Raw genomic sequence first — 14,075 nt, forward strand, 5'->3', positions numbered from 1 at the left:
ATCAGATCATATTCCTACAAGACACAGGAGACCAGAACAGCTCCCTACAACCATTAGCTCATCTCACTCATTTACAAGGCTCTCTGCTGAGAGCCAAGAGGGGGCCCCACCCAGAGAAATCATTACCTGGCCAGCACTTCACTGGGATTTCATGTCCCAGTAAAGTTTTTTCCTAAACTGGGGTACACAATCGCCAACATCTTGTTATTTGTCAAAGAATATTAAAAGGAAAAATAAATTGCTACTTTCTGCTGTTACCATCATCTCATAAAATTCAATAACAAGGACTAATCCCAGAATTTGGCAATTTTAAAAATTACCTATGTAAGTGACTCACTATGTTGTCCTAGTTTTCTCACTAGCCTTGGGCCAGTGAGAACTGTATCTAAGATGGGCATTTGGCAACCCTCAGATGAGTAGGAGAGAGAAAACATGTATGCAAATAACTCAGAGTAGCTCATTGCAACTTGGGATGAGAGCCACATAAAACTCTTCTAATTACCTTAATTAAAAAAAAAAGTTTTATTGGAAGAGGGTTTTACCAGAAGATTTTTTGGATTCTGAGGGTTATGTAGTGACTAGGGATCAACCAAACAACCACTCTTGGCAAGGACAGAAAACTTCAAGAACACATGGAATCAGCCCATTTGCATGCGCTCTCTCTCTCTCTTCTCTCTCTCTCTCCTCATTCTGTGTCTCTGCTTCTCTCTCTGCCTTAGCTGTCTTCTCACTCTAGTTACAGACAGGGTTCCTCCATGTGGCAGAGAACATGGTGGCTAATGTTACCAGAAAAACTCTGAACTAGGTACGGTGGCACGAGCCTGTAGTCCCAGCTACTTGGGAGGCTGAGGTGGGAGGATCGCTTGAGCCCAGGAGTTTGAGTCCAGTCTGGGCAACATAGCGAGTCCCTACCTCTAATTGGCGGTGGAGTGGGGGGCACTTTAGGCAAATTAAATTTAACAAAGTGTAACTGCAGAAAGAGCAATTCACAAATCCAGAGCCTTGCAGAACCCGGATAGGTTCACAGCAACTCAGAGACTGCCACAGGGTCAGATTACATTTATGGACAGAAAAAGGAAAGTTACATACAGAAAACAGAAGTGGGGTACAGAAACAGCTAGATTGGTTACGGTTGGCATTATTGGTACACTGTTTGAACTGTGGTCGGCCTGCAATTGGCTGAAACTCAGCAGCTGTGACTGGATGAGACCTAGCCACTTGTTACAAGAGTACCTTACGGTCTGTTTACATACCTAATTAGATTACAGTTCACAATGTATGGAGAAACCTTTAGACCCAAATTAATATACAACAGGTAAGGAAGAAGCTTTAGGTTAAACTTAACTCAGTTTCAGTGAGAAAGAAAAAAGAAAGCAACTGCCACAAAAACAGGGAAGGTGTCTGATTGGCCCAGCTGGGTCAGATGTCTATCTCTGGACCAATCAGCTGTGGGGTCTGTAACAACATGGCAGCTCCCATGAGAACGGCATGGTTGGAGTCAGAAGAGGAAGAAGCAGAACTGGGCAGGTGAGCTGGGAAGAGAATACCATAGATACCCACTATGGAGATGATAAATGCCCTAATAGATGTGCACAAAAAATGTCATGGGCATTTAGGGGATGAAGACACAATTTCTAGCTGTGCAGCTGTGGTGATCAGTCAGAGCTTCTTGGAAGAGGTGGCATTCGAGCTGGGCCTTGAAGCCGAGAATCATCTGGAACGTACAGAGATTCTAAATGCCACCTCACATTAGAAAAGAAAGATGATCCCTGGTAATGGAGAAGATAGCATCCGAAAAAATTAAATATGAATGTCTCACTTTGTCAAGATTTCATAGGTTTTTTATTTTTACAGATGGTGTCTCGCTCTCCCTCCCAGACTGGAGTGCAGTGCAATCATAGCTCATTGCAGCCTTAACTCCTGGGCTCAAGCGGCCCTCCAGCCCCAGCCTCCAGAGTAGCTGGGACTACAGGTGCACACCACCACACCTATCTATAGTTTTCAAAATTTAGATATAATTCATATATAAATTATATTTTATAGTTATTTTGGTGTTTAATTTTGAAATAATTTTAGACTTACAGAAATGTTACAAAAATAGTTCAGAGTTATCCTAAACTCTTCATTTCCTACACCTTCACCTAGCTTTCCCTGATAGGAACATTTTACCTCACCTTAGTACAATTATCAGAACCAGGAAATTAACGCTGGTACAGTAACCTACATACCTTATTTGAATTTTAGCTGTTTTCCTTTTGATCTAATCCAAGGTCCAACATTGCATTTAGTTGTAATGTCTTCTTAGTCTTCTCTAATCTATGACAGCTCCTCAGCCTCTCGCTTTTTTTCTCAAATGACCCTGACACGTACTGTTCAGTCATTTTATAGAATATCCCTCAATTTGAATGTCTGATTTTTTTTTGGTGATTAGATTGAGCTTATGCACTTTTGGCAAGAATATCACAGAAGTAACGTTATGCCCTTCTTAGTGCATCAGATCAGGGGCTACTTTCTGTTGATATGACTTATTACTGGGCATGTTAACACTGATCATGTGGTTAAAGAGGTTATCTGCTGGGTTTCTCTTTTATAATTTTATAATAAGTGTCCTTTTGTAATTAGTAATTATCTTGTGGGGAGATAATAAGACCATGCAAAAATGTAAATTTCTTGACATTTACGGTATGTTTGTTTGTTTTTTTGAAATGAAATCTCCTTCTGTCACCCAGGGTGGAGTGCAGTGGCGCCATTTCGGCTCACTGCAACCTCTGCCTCTTGGGTTCAAGCGATTCTCCTGCCTCAGCCTTCCGAGTAGCTGGGATTACAGGTGCCCACCACCACGCCTGGCTAATTTTTGTATTTTTTAGTAGAGACGTGGTTTCACCATGTTGGCCAGGCTGGTCTCAAACTCCTGACCTCAGGTGATTCGCCCACCTCGGCCTCCCAAAGTGTTGGGATTACAGACGTGAGCCACCGCGCCTGGCCTACATTTTTTTTTTTAAAGTGCTGTCAAATGCATGCCATCTACTTTTCTTCAGTAAATGTCAACTCTTTACCCATTATGTGCCAGTCCCTGTGGGGTGTGCCAAGCAGAAAAAGCACTGATCTAAGATGTGTGGTTCAGTTATGTGTAGATCCATGACCTTGCTGGGCTTTAGGATCCTTATCTATAAAATGGATATCATTATATCTTACCAGTAAGAACTGCTGAGGATAAAGGCAGACCGTACTTGTGAACGTGTTCTGTAATACAAACTAGGGTTGTTCATTCTCCTTCTGCAGTGCTCAGCTCTGGCCTCACCTCTCCTGTTTGCATTTCCCTTTTCCTTCCTGCCTGTGTTCAGGCCTGCAGACTTCTGTCTGTCCTCCCTGGTCTAACTCCCTTATCCTATTTGCCAAGCCTTACTGTGATGTCATTTAATAAATTTTGGAGACACAAGGAGCGCCTCATAGAGATGGACAATTTCCTTCAGTAGTCTCCTGCTGTTTTTAGAGTTGCCTCCAGGTGCCTGGGCCTGTGGGTGTTGGGCAGGAGAACCTTCCTCCTATGGCAGAAATAAGTGGGAGAAGTAGGGATTGCCTTCCTCCAATAATAATGCTTTGGCCCTAAAAAGGAAACTCTTGAACCCCATAGAATATTTTATTTATTTATTTATTTTTTTGAGACAGAGTCTCGCTCTGTCGCCCAGGCTGGAGTACAGTTGCACGATCTTGGCTCACGCAACCTCTACCTCCCAGATTCAAGCAATTCTTGTGCCTCAGCCTCCCAAGTAGCTGGGACTACAGTGATGCACCACCACACCTGGCTAATTTTTGTATCTTTAGTAGAGATGGGGTTTCACTGTGTTACCATGCTGGTGTCGAACTCCTGGCTTCAAGTGATCCGCCCTCCTGGGCCTCCCAAAGTGCTGGGATTACAGGCGTGAGCCACCGTGCCCAGCCAAACCCCATAGAATATTGAAGAAGCCCAAATGGATACTTGTGTCTTACTAAGTGGACACACTTTAAAGTTACTTCAAAACATGAAAGGATGACTTACTCCATATCAAACCTCCTAATTAATCCAACAGTAATTTTATTTTATTTTGTTTTATTTTATTTTATTTTTTGAGACAGGGTCTCACTCTGTTGCCCAGGCTGGAGTGCAGTGGCACAATCACAGCTCACTGCAGCCTCAACCTCTTAGGCTCAAGTGATCCTCCCAGCTCAGTTTCCTGAGTAGCTGGGACTACAGGTGTACGCCACCATGCCTGGCTAACTTTTGTATTTTTTTGTAAAGACAGAGTTTTGCCATGTTGCCGAGGCCGCTCTCGAACTCCTAAGCTCAATCAATCCACCCACCTCGTCCTGCCAAAGTGCTGGGAATACAGGTGTGAGCCACCACACCTGGCCTGCAATTTCAATCTAAGGCAGGATTTACTTATTTATTTAGAGACAGAGTCTGTCTCTGTTGCCCAGGCTGGAGTGCAGTGGTGTGATCATGACTCACTGCAAGCTTAAACTCCTGGGCTAAAACAATCTTCCTACTTCAGCCTCTTGAGTAGCTGGGACTACAGGCACACACCACCATGACCAGAAAGGTGTTTTTTTTTTTTTTTTTGACACGGAGTCTTGCTCTGTCGCCAGGCTGGAGTGCAGTGGCATGATCTTGGCTCGCTGCAATCTCTGCCTCCCAGGTTCAAGCAATTCTCCTGCCTCAGCCTCCTGAGTAGCTGGGACTACAGGTGCGTGCCACCACACCCAGCTAACTTTTGTATTTTTAGTAGAGATGGGGTTTCACCATGTTGGTCAGGATGATCTTGATCTCTTGACCTCATGATCCTTCCCCCTTAGGCCTCCCAAAGTGCTGGGATTACAGGCATGAGCCACCATGCCCGGCACACCTGCTTCTTTTTTTTTTTTTTTTTTTTTTTGAGACGAGTCTCGCTCTGTTGCCCAGGCTGGAGTGCAGTGGCACGATCTTGGCTCACTGCAAGCTCTGCCTCCCGGGTTCACGCCATTCTCCTGCCTCAGCCTCCTGAGTAGCTGGGACTACAGGCGCCTGCCACCATGCCCAGTTAATTTTTTTTTTTTGTATTTTTAGTAGAGACAGGGTTTCACCATGTTAGCCGGGATGGTCTCGATCTCCTGACCTTGTGATCCGCCCGCCTCAGCCTCCTGAAGTGCTGGGATTACAGGCGTGAGCCACCGCACCCGGCCCACACCTGCTTCTTAAAGGACCAAGTACTGGCTGGGCTCGGTGGCTCATGCCTATAATCCCAGCACTTTGGGAGGCCAAGGTGGGCAGATCCCTTGAGTCCAAGAGTTCAAGACCAGCCTGGGCATAGCGAAATCTCATCTCTACAAACCATTAAAAAATGTTTTGGCTGGGCACGGTGGCTCACATTTGTAATCCCAGCAGTTTGGGAGGCTGAGGCGGGTGGATCACCTGAAGTCAGGAGTTTGAGACCAACGGGCCAATATGGTGAAACCCCATCTCTACTAAAAATACAAAATTTAGCCGGGCGTGGTGGTGGACACCTGTAATCCCAGCTACTCGGGAGGCTGAGGCAGGAGAATCAGTTGAACCTGGGAGGCGGAGGTTGCAGTGAGCCAAGACCGCGCCATTGCACTCTAGCCTGGGTGACAAGAGTGAAACTCCATCTCAAAAAAAAAATGTTTTAAAGGGACCAACTCCTTTTAGGGGGGCTTCTGATCATTTGAATCTCCAATAACAGAAGAGGTTTTCAAATGTTACCCCGGGGATTCCTCATTGCCCGCTCCCAGTATTTTCCAAGGAAGACCTGAGGCTCCTTTCTGAGCTTTATTCCCTTGTTCTCCTCCCAGCCCCTCAGCTGTCTTTTGTACCAATTAGGTAGTTATTAATTGCTCCCTAATTGCAAATTGGCTGCCTCCTTACTGGCTCCCACCCATGCTGGCTGGCTGACCCAGGGGTCACATGCATCCTTCAGGGAAAGGTGTTTTGTGAATCCAGTGGTTCATTTGTTCCACACATGTGTGTTGAGCCCCTTCGTTGACGCCAGATCCTTTCTAGGTCTTGGGGACCGTGTTGAGCGAGACAAACCCAAGTCCCTGGCTTCTCAGAGCTCACAGTCTAGCAGGAGACAAACAACAAAAAAATTAATCATTTCCGATCGTCAGTGCTGTGATGGGGAGTAATTACAGTACAGAGTAATTTTGGGGAGCTTCAGATACGTGCTCTGGGAAGACCTTTCTAAGGAGGTGATGTGTGAGTTAAGATCTGAATGGTAATCTGGAGCCAGCCAGAGTGAAGATGTGGTTGAAGAGCACAGTCCCGGGGGAGAAGAAAGCAAAGGCAGAGGCCAGGGGAGAGGAAGCAGCATGGCCTCTCTCAGGGGCATTCATTTCATCTATGAAGCCCTAAGCGATTCAGAAGTCAAACATCAGGTTGGGGCTAGTTGTAAGGTTTAGGGCAAAACACCCCTCCTACTCCCTGTTGTTAGAGACCGGAGGCGGGGTTTGCCCCCACCTGGCCCCACTCCAGAAGGAGGGGTTATTATATGTCTGATTGAATCAGCTTCCAGGATCCTTATTGGTCGTTGGTGGTAATTAGGGCGCTCTCGCTTCAAAGTCCCAAATTCAGGCGCCCCGCTGGGGAATAGAGCGACCGCTCCCCACCCCACCCACCCCAAGCTCAGAGGTTGGAGAGAACTGCCTCCCCAAAGGAACCCAGACCCAGGCTTGAGACTTTGCAAAGAGACACAAGATGTGGATTGCCATGTGAAGTTTCCAGATTTTTTAAAATGTTAGAACGATGAATTCGAAAAGCTTTAAAACACTGCACAGGCCAAACAACATGTCTATGGGCAGGACCTGGCCAGCTGGCCTGGGTGTGGTGGGGCTTGGTGAATGCCTAGAGGTAGGGACGAGGGAGAGAAGGAGTCAGGAAGGATGCTAACTGCATCCTGGATTCTGGGACACCCATGCCCTGGCAGAGATGTGCCCTAAGAGGAACGAACTCACGGCCACAGGCACAGATTGAGCACCTACTGTGTGCATGGCTCTGTGCTAGGATGGGGGACACAAAACACTTCATAGGACTGCACCCTCGCTCAGGGCTGGGTGGGCCGACCTCAGGAAACCTGGGTTCCAGCCCTGACTTGCTCTCCTATAATTGCTGTGTGAACTTGGGTTGATTCATCATCTCTCTGGGATTCAGCACACAGCCTTTGTTGACATTAGATTAACTAAATCCAGTAAGGGAAGATTTTGAAGGGCCTCTAGGTGTCTGGATAGGGAATCTGGGCTGGGTCTAATAGGAAGTAGGAACCACCCCAGGTTCTTGAGCAGGGGAGTGACATGTTGAAGAGGAAAGTGAAGCAGGCCACCTGTGCAGAGATACACATCATCCAGGTGTGGGGTAGTGAGGACAGCAACTAAAGCTTATGCAAATCAGATCTGATCACCTCTAGCTCAAAAACCTTCCATGGCTCCCTGCAGCCCTCACATGAAAGTCCTTTCTTCTTACTATGGTCCATGGGCAGGGCCAGCTTCATGTAATGAAGGGTCAGTGTAATGCTCTGCTGTCACTATCTTGAAATACTTAATAATTTTTGAACAAGGAGCTCCTTTTTTTCATTTTGCACCAGGCCCTGCAAATTATGAAGGGACCCACAGGGACCTTTCAGTCTGGCCCCTTTTCCCCTCTCCTCATCCAAACCCCACTTCTCCCTTACCCTTCATACTTCAGTCACATTGGTCTTCCAACAGTTTCTGGAGATTGTTCCTGCCTTGGGACATTTGTGTAGTCTGTTCCCCTTGCCTGGAACACCCCCACCCCCACGTCGAGACCAACTTAGTTTTTTGTTCAACAATTTCTTATCTTCCAGACTTGAGCATAATTATCTCCTGAGAGATAACTCCTCTGACCTCCCAGAACTACCTGTTCAAAACAAAACTTTAAAAATTATTTAAGCCAGCTGGGCACGATGGCTCATGCCTGTAATCCCAGCACTTTGGGAGGCCCAGGTGGGCGGATCACTTGAGGTCAGGGGTTCAAGACCAGCCTGGCCAACATCGTGAAACCCCGTCTCTACTAAAAATACAAAAATTAACCGGGTGTGGTGGCAGGAGCCTGTAATCCCAGCTACTTGGGAGGCTGAGGCAGGAGGATTGCTTGAACCCAGGAAGCAGAGGTTGCAGTGAGCTGAGATCACGCCATTGCACTCCAACCTGGGCGACAGAGTGAAACTCTGTCTCAAAAAAAAAAAAAAAAGAAAAAAAGACGGTTTAAGCCTGAGTGCAGTGGCTCACTCCTGTAATCCCAATACTTTGGGAGGCAAGGCAGGAGTATTGCTGAGGCCAGGAGTTCCAGACCAGTCTGGGCAACACAGCAAGATCCCATCTGTACAAAAAATAAGAAAATTAGCCAGACATGGTGGTGTGTGCCTGTAGTCCCAGCTACTTTGGTGGCTGAGGCAGGAGGATTGCTTGCGCCCAGGAGTTCAAGGCTTCAGTGAGCCATGATTGCGCCACTGCACTCCTATCTGTGCAATAGAGCTAGACCCTGTCTCAAAAAAAAAAAAAAAAAAGCAATAATGGAGGCATTTCAGGCATCTGTCAGCAGCCATAGGTGTTCAGGGGCTTTGTGCTTATGAAGGTTTGTTCAGTAACAAATATTCAGCTGGAGCGGGCATCATGGCTCACACCTGTAATCCTAGCACTTCGGGAGGCTGAGGCAGGAGGATTGCTTGAGCCCAGGAGTTTGAGACCAGCTGGGCAACAAAGTGAGACCTGATCTCTACAAAAAATAAAATACATAAAATTAGCTGGGCATAGTGGCATGCACCGGTTGACGTGGGAGGATCGCTTGAGCCCAGGAGGTCGAGGCTGCAGTGAGCTGCGATCACGCCATTGCACTCCAGCCTGAGAGACAGAGTGAGACCCTGTCTCAAAAAATTAAAAACTTAATTAATTTAAAAAAATTCAACTGGGGAAATAGTTCTAGCTCTCTCTTTCTCTCTCTCTCTTTTTTTTTTTTTTTTGGAGGCAGAGTTTCACTCTGATACCCAATCTGGAGTGCAGTGGCATGATCTCAGCTCACTGCAACCTCCACCTTCCAGGCTCAAGGGATTCTCCCATCTCAGCCTTCCAAGTGGCTGGGACTATAGGTGCTTGCCACCACACCCAGCTCATTTTTGTATTTTTTGTAGAGATGGGGTTTTGCCATGTTGCCCAGGCTGGTCTCGAACTCCTGGACTCAAGCGATCCTCCCACCTCAGCCCCCCAAAGTGCTGGGATTACAGGCATAAGCCACCACACTTAGCCATATTGCCATCTCTTAATGAAGTAAATAAAACCATTTACACCACAAGAGATAGAGGGAAGGGATAGGATTTGTCCAAAACATAATAAATCCCCTTGGCCAAATTCATGGACCCTGGCAGGGTAAGATCAGAGATAGCGTCATTTCTGCCTATGTGGCTGACATTCATTATGTAAGTCCCATGTACCAGGATCCCCATCCCATGCAAGCTCCGTGAATGATCACTCCCAACCTTATAAGGTTGGAAGTATTAGCTCCCCATTTTGTGGATGAGGAAACTGAGGCCTAGAGAAATTAAGTAACTTGCCAAATGTCACACAGTAAAGAATTGACAGAGTTGGGATTTGCACCTAGATCTGTCCAACTCCAGATCTCCCTGAGCCCTTCACTACCGCAAAATGGCTTGCTGTATGATTTGGGGCAAGTTCCTCAACCTTTCTGAGTCTCAGATTCTTTTTTTCTTTTTCTTTTTTTGAGATGGAATTTCCCTCTTGTCACCCAGGCTAGAGGGCAATGCACGATCTCAGTTCACTGCAACATCCGCCTTCCGGGTTCAAACCATTTTCCTGCCTCAGCCTCCCAAGTAGCTGGGATTACAGGTGCCCGCCACCACGCCTGGCTAATTTTTGTATTTTTAGTACAGACAGGGTTTCACCATCTTGGCCAGGCTAGTCTCGAACTCCTGACCTCTGGTGATCTGCCCGCCTCAGCCCCCCAGAGTGCTGGGATTACAGGCATGAGCCACTGTGCCCAGCCTCTTTTTCTTTTTTTTAAGACAAGGTCTTACTCTGTCACCCAGGCTGGAATGCAGTGGGCAATCTCTGCTTACTGCAGCCTCAACCTCCTAGGCTCAAGTGATCCTCCCACTTCAGCCTCCAGTAGCCGGGACTACAGGCGTGCGGCACCAGGACCAGTTAAGCTGAGCCTCAAATTCTTTACCTATAACTTGTCCCTTATTTAAGCTAACACATGGTAGGTGCTGAAGTTGATTCTCTCTCTCTCTTTTTTTTTTTTTTTTTGAGACAGGGTCTTGCTCTGTCACCCAGGCTAGAGTGCAATGGCATGATCTCGGTTCAGTGTAGCCTCAACCTCCTGAGCTCAAGCGATCCTCCTGCCTCAGCTTCCCAGAGTAGTGGGATTACAGGCATGCACCACTGTTGATTCTTTATAGATGTTAATTCTCTGCTTAACACACACGCCCCTCCAACTCCCACCACACATACAGACACAGACACACACACACACACGCACGCACGCATGCACGCATGCACGCCAGCCCCACAACAGGAGGAATGTAACGGAAGCAATGCTTTGTGTTCTGTAACCTGTTTCCTTTTCCTGGACACACAGGAAGGTCATGTTCTCATTTTTCCTGCAGTTAGTAGAGTCACGTGACTATATAAAGGCCAATGAAATTATACGTGACCCCTGCGCAAAGGCAGTTAAGTGTGGATGTGCCTCCTTTGATTTTCTGATTCCCTTTCCACATGCAGAGGATTCAGGAATAGATTCCAGGGAAAGCCTGGGGTGGAGGCAGGATTGGGGGGCAAGGTCACTGCTTGGAAAAGAGCTCCCTAGGAGAGCCCCAACCTATATCAGACTTTGCAGGGGTGAGAAATAAACTCTGATTGGGTTAAACCACTGAGATATTTGGTTTGTTACAGCAGTCAGCATTAATTACACTGAATAAAACTGTGTATCAGTTATCAATTGCCACAACAATGCTACATAACAAACCACCCCAAAACTTAGTGCCTTAAAACAGCAACCGTTGTTTTAGCTCAAGATTTCATGGATTGGCACTTTAGCCTGGGCTCAGCTAAAGATTTTTCTGGTCTCAGTTGGGCTTACTCATGTATCTGTGGTCAGCTATTGGATTAGCTGGTGACTGACTAGGACAGCTTCAGCTAGGATAACTAGTCCCTGTTCCAGTGGTCTCTTAGGCAGGATAGCCCAAGCTTGTTCACATAACAGCTGCGAGAGTTCCAAGAGAATGAGTGGAATCTCTTAAGGCCCAATCTCTTAACACCCAGGCTTCGAACTGGCAATGCCACTTCCGTATATTCTATTGGCCAAAAATAGTCACATGCCTGCCTGGGCATGGTGGCTCACACCTGTGTAATTCCAGCACTTTGGGAGGCTGAGGTGGACGGATTACTTGAAACCAGGAGTTTGAGACCAGCCTGGACAACATGGGGAAACTCCATCTCTATAAAAATTAGTCAGGTGTGGTGGTGAGTGCCTGTAGTCCCAGCTACTCGGGAGGCTGAGGTGAGAGGATCACCTGAGCCCAGACAGGTCAAGGCTGTAGTGTGCCATGATCGCACCACTGCACTCCAGCTTGGGTGACAGAGATCCTATCTTAAAAAATAAAAAAGAGCTCAGCCTCTAGAATCACAGCCCTGGGCTTAAGTCCTGACTCACTTGCTATTGATTTTGGGCAAATGCCTTCCCCTCTCTGAGACTGACATTTCCCTTCTATAAAACAGGTGCTGGGGCTGGGCATGGTGGCTCACACCTGTAATCCCAGCACTTTGGGAGGCCAAGAAGGGCGGATCACCTGAGGTCAGGAGTTCAAGACTAGCCTGGACAACATGGTGAAATCCTGTCTCTACTAAAAATATATAACTTAGCCAGGCGTGGTGGCGCACACCAGTAATCCTAGCTACTCGCTACTCGGGAGGCTGAGGCAAGAGAATCGCTTGAACCCAGGAAGCGGAGGTTGCAGTGAGCTGAGATTGTGCCATTGCACTCCAGCCTGGGCGACAAGAGTGAAACTGTCTCAAAAAAAAAACAAAAACAAAAACAAAAAAAAACAGGTGCTGGAAGAGAGGAGTCCTAACGTTGGGGGCTATTGTGAGAATTGACTGAGGGAATGCACCATGGAAACGTGTGCTGTAAATTACCTATTTTATTACACCCAAGGTGGGCTTAATAGCTGTCAGGGAGTGTTAGTATTATCTCAACCAAACCCCCAATTTACAGAGGAGAAAACAAGAGGCTCAGGCAGGTGATGTGACTTGCCAAGGCTGCATAGCTAGGGAGCAGTGATGTCCCCACCATACTCAAGTTTGTCTGTTTCCAGAAGCTAAGGTCTTAGCCTCTCTACAGTTAGAAAGTCCTAGGTTTGAGTCTCGACTCTGTCCATTATAGCTGTGTGACCTTGGGCAAGTCACTTTTCTCTCTGGGCCTCATTTTTTTTCTTCGTCTAAAGAAATTAGCATCTGTCTCATAATGCCATGGGGAATCAATGGGAAAACACAAAGAAAGTGCTTAGCAGAGTGCCAAGGAGGGACAGTGTGCATGCTCAGCAATTGAAGGCTGCCAAGTTCCTGTTATCATCAGGGGCAGTGTTCCATCCATCAAAAGGGCTAAGAATAGTCTTAGCCCGGCCAGGCGCAGTGGCTCATGCCTGTAATCCCAGCATTTTGGGAGGCCGAGGCAGGTGGATCACCTCAGTTCAGGAGTTCAAGACCAGCCTGGCCAACATGTCAAAACCCCGTCTCTACTGAAAATACAAAAATTAGCCAGGCATGGTGACGGGCCCTTGTAATCCCAGCTACTTGGGAGGCTGAGGCAGGAGAATCACTTGAAGCCGGGAGGCAGGGGTTGCAGTGAGCCGAGATTGCGCCACTGCACTCTAGTCTGGGTGACAGAGCGAGACTCTGTCTTAAAAAAAAAAAAAGGAATAGTCTTAGCCAGTGGGGGTAGGGTGAGGAATAAGTAAGTTACTGTGGGCTAAGCTTTAGCCCAGTGCCCAGCACATATTATAAACTTCATAAGCAGTTGCTATTTTAAAGGGTTTTTGTTTTGTTTTGTTTTTGTTTATGAAACAAGGCCTCGCTCTGTCGCCCAGGCTGGAATGCAGTACTTTTAAAGTTCTGAACCCTGTTGGAGGCCAATATGAGACCATGGGGGACCCCAGGCCCCAACTGGCAGTGGCTCCAGGCACTGCCTCTGTGCCATTTGGCTATTATTAGGCCCGGCGTCCTCATCTCAAATCCAGATGGGGATCGAGAAGGGCGGGTAGGGCAGGGCCTGGCTGGCGGAAGGCTGGGAACACGGCTTGGAGGCTGGGTTTGGGTTTGGGCCCCACCCTGCCTGCCTTCCCTTGCTTGCAGCTGGTCCAGCCGCCACGTCTACACTTGGCTCTGAGGTTGGTGCAGAGCACTCCCTCCCACCGTGGCCGCCTCCTCTGGGAAGATTCAGAGCCCTTCTGCAGCCTCAGCACTTTTCTGCCTGCCCCAGAGAGGCCAGGCCTGCGTGGAAACTCTGAATTGGACACTGCGCGCCTTCAGAACCGGCAAAGGAGCCATCCACCCCGCTGTCTACAGGTCTTCATGCCTCCAGTGAGGCTTACTGGATCTGCTGAGGGGGAAGGGCCTATATACCTGGGTTCAAATCCCTTCGCTACCACCAACATGCAGTGTCAACTTGGACAAATGACTTCCCCTCTCTGAGCCTCAGTTTCTTTGCCCATAAAAGGGACAGAACATTAGCATCTGCTTTATAGGGCTGTGGTGATGGTTACATGAGTGCATGGTATGCCATAGGCACTCAATATGTGTCAGTTATTTCATGCTTAAGTGTGCCAGGCCCTGAGGAGGAAACGAAGTTTTGAGAGGTTGAGAATCTGGGATGCAGAATGGCTCTGCTCCTGATTTGCTACACTACCTGAAGCCTGTCCCTTGTCCTCTCTGGGACTCAGTTACCTATTTGAACCATAAGGTGGATATCTAGGACTCTGTGATGCCAAGATTCAGGTGCTATGTTCAGAAGTAGAGAGAAG

General features: G+C 47.4%; 1 protein-coding gene across 1 annotated transcript in view; it reads left to right on the forward strand.

Annotated features, from left to right (window-relative positions):
* The first annotated feature begins 1,450 nt into the window (after nt 1-1,450).
* Nucleotides 1,451-14,075, forward strand: part of SMTN (smoothelin) — a 40,469-nt gene continuing 27,844 nt past the window's right edge. The window contains exon 1 of the mRNA XM_016938985.4: nt 1,451-1,527. The gene's annotated coding sequence lies outside the window, so the exon portion shown is untranslated. The remainder of the gene's footprint in view (nt 1,528-14,075) is intronic.

Source organism: Pan troglodytes, chromosome 23, assembly GCF_028858775.2.
Source record: "Pan troglodytes isolate AG18354 chromosome 23, NHGRI_mPanTro3-v2.0_pri, whole genome shotgun sequence".
Taxonomy (NCBI): domain Eukaryota; kingdom Metazoa; phylum Chordata; class Mammalia; order Primates; family Hominidae; genus Pan; species Pan troglodytes.